The sequence below is a fragment of the Poecilia reticulata genome, linkage group LG22 (assembly GCF_000633615.1).
Source record: "Poecilia reticulata strain Guanapo linkage group LG22, Guppy_female_1.0+MT, whole genome shotgun sequence".
Lineage (NCBI taxonomy): Eukaryota > Metazoa > Chordata > Actinopteri > Cyprinodontiformes > Poeciliidae > Poecilia > Poecilia reticulata.
Genome location: NC_024352.1, coordinates 12156526 through 12159094, shown reverse-complemented (window position 1 = coordinate 12159094; position 2569 = coordinate 12156526).

Genomic DNA, 2569 nt, shown 5'->3' with positions numbered 1-2569 from the left:
GACAAATACTCTACCGATACTTTGACTTGAAAGAGCCAATCCTGCAACTAATAATGAAAATCATCAGATTTTAGAATCAAAGACTTTGATTTTCCACCCTGTTATGGGACAATCCACAATGTTATGTTCCATTCCACACATGTTTTTATTAAATATTGTTACAGAAACATTAAGTACTGTGAATTTTTCTGTGCCATGTTGGGAGTTGAGGAACAATAAATGCAAATATTGGTATAAGTTTTTAAAATTACCAATATTTTCAGTGCTGTCAGTAATAATGTGTTAGGTCTAAAACCTTACATTTGTTCACCAATCTGCAATAAAGAGACACAGACAAATATGAGCTGTATACTTGCAAGGAGAGTTGCTCGGAGACTGCTCAGTTACAATCCTCCAACCCAACTCTGAAGCAGTCTCCGCTCTCCAGGCTTTTTATTTAGTTTGGGAACACCCTAGTTACATGAGGTTCAGTTACTAAAGGGGGTGGGGGAAACACACCAACTGAAACCTATTCAAGCTTGCTTCATACCGCACAATCAACTCCTAACACAATATTCTACAGGAAACGGTCTGAGGGGTCAGAGGGGAAACGACCCCCTCTGCATTTCTCCTTTTCAGCGCTGTTGCAGATTCACTTGAGGGTGCGATCAATGCTGACAGTTGTCTCCTCCAGTCACGAGCAGTTTGTTGCTGTCAGTTATCTCCTTAAGTCACGCAGTCAGTTTCTGTAAAACAGCATAGTCTACACAAGAAGTTCTAAATACACACACACTTATAAAGATGAGATCAATTATATACATGTATTCCAACATAATGAGTAAAAAAACAGAGTTTTTTCTTTACAATACAGTCATAAATGATTCGTAACTTCATGATGTGTTACAATTTCAAGAATAAAACATATAGTAAAAGGGACACACTCTTTCTAAGAAAAAGTCATTTTTCAAAATTTAAATGTTTAACTATTTGTGGTCTTTATGTAAATGTTCATAACAGGGTGGAACACATTCAGAGACAATGGTGAAAAAAACACATGTAATTATTAATTTATCCAATCCTGAGCTTGCCCATTATTAATTTCTTATTATTAAACATGTCAGTGTTACGTTTCCGCAGCGTAACTGACGGCAGCTGAGGAACAAGCTGGGTCAGCTGCTAGCAGAATAGTCAGATTGTAATCATATTTTTCTTTTGTTTTTGAAAATTTGATAAACAAAACTAAATAGCAGCACTAATTACCAGCATGTTCTTGTTTAAAAAAAGAACAAAAAAGAAAACGAAACCTTCCCTACACCTATGTGTAGGAAAGAGCTCACCTGTTTTGTAGCGAAGGGTGTGCTCTTCCTGTAGTTTAGCCATTTATAGACATATTGTACATTGTTTTAGCTGCAGACACAATCATGCTCTTCTACACATTAACATCATGTTTTTTTTTTTTGCAAGTCCCTTTTAAGTTTAAACTTATACCACATTGAATAGATTGTGAAGCTGTACGATTCTAAATTGGTCAGAGCCAGAAGGAGGGTCTTAGTGCTGCCAATCACTCCCTGCCCCTTGCTCTATACTACTACAGCTTCTTCCAAATAGGAGAGCCTGACATGAATGCTATGGCTAGTTTGCATGGCCACTGCTGATGTCAGAAACAAATTTTCTGTAAAGGTAAGTTGTTTCTCAGCCATTAGTACATAGTGTGTGCACAAGCTTGATTGACAGCGATAATGTCAATCAAGATTGCGAATCTAAGAGATTCACAATTGTTAATACTAGAGGAATAAAATGTTAAGCTTCTTACTAGTTGCTTACCTCTAGTCTCCCGAATCCAGAGTTCCACATGTACACAGTGGAAAACACACAGAGAACAACCAGTCGCCATTCAACTTCAGACACATCTAGAGTTTTATTTAGACAATTAAATGCATAGAAAAACAGATCAGCATCACACCCAAATCCTCAAGAAGTCCAAACCATAAAACAGACATTAATTACCTGAGAAAAGTAGAAAAATGAACAAAATACAAAAATAAGAGAAAAAGCAAAGGCGCCTTTGGGAATTGCTCATGTGGCTTCAAACAAAGCAATCCGGCTTGCTGCTGTGAAGTGGAGACTTTTATTAAGAGGTGTAGTCCTAATTTTAATATATGCATTGAAGGTGTGTCCTCTCCTAAGCCTCTAAGCAGTTTCAAATTACTTAAATGGGATGGTCTAGATTTTGTTACCTTCTTTAAGACCTATTCAAAACCAAAGATAAAGAGAAAGAGGGCAAAGGTCAGAGAGCAGAGAGAACAAAAGTCACTCTCAAAACAGGATGTTCTCATGCCAGTTACATCTGGAGTCTCTCCCTTTCTAAACATTTGAACAAAGACCCTATCTTCAGTGGCGGAGCCAGAGGGGGGGGTCAGGGGGGCCAGTGCCCCCCCCTGTCATCTGATTGGCCCCCCTAGTGGCCCCCCCTGATGATTGACATGTAACAGCACCAGGTCATTCCTGTACATTATTTGGAATCATTCTAAGCCAACCTAATATCTAAAGAAGAAAAACAATAATAAATATATCAAAAAAAAATGTATAA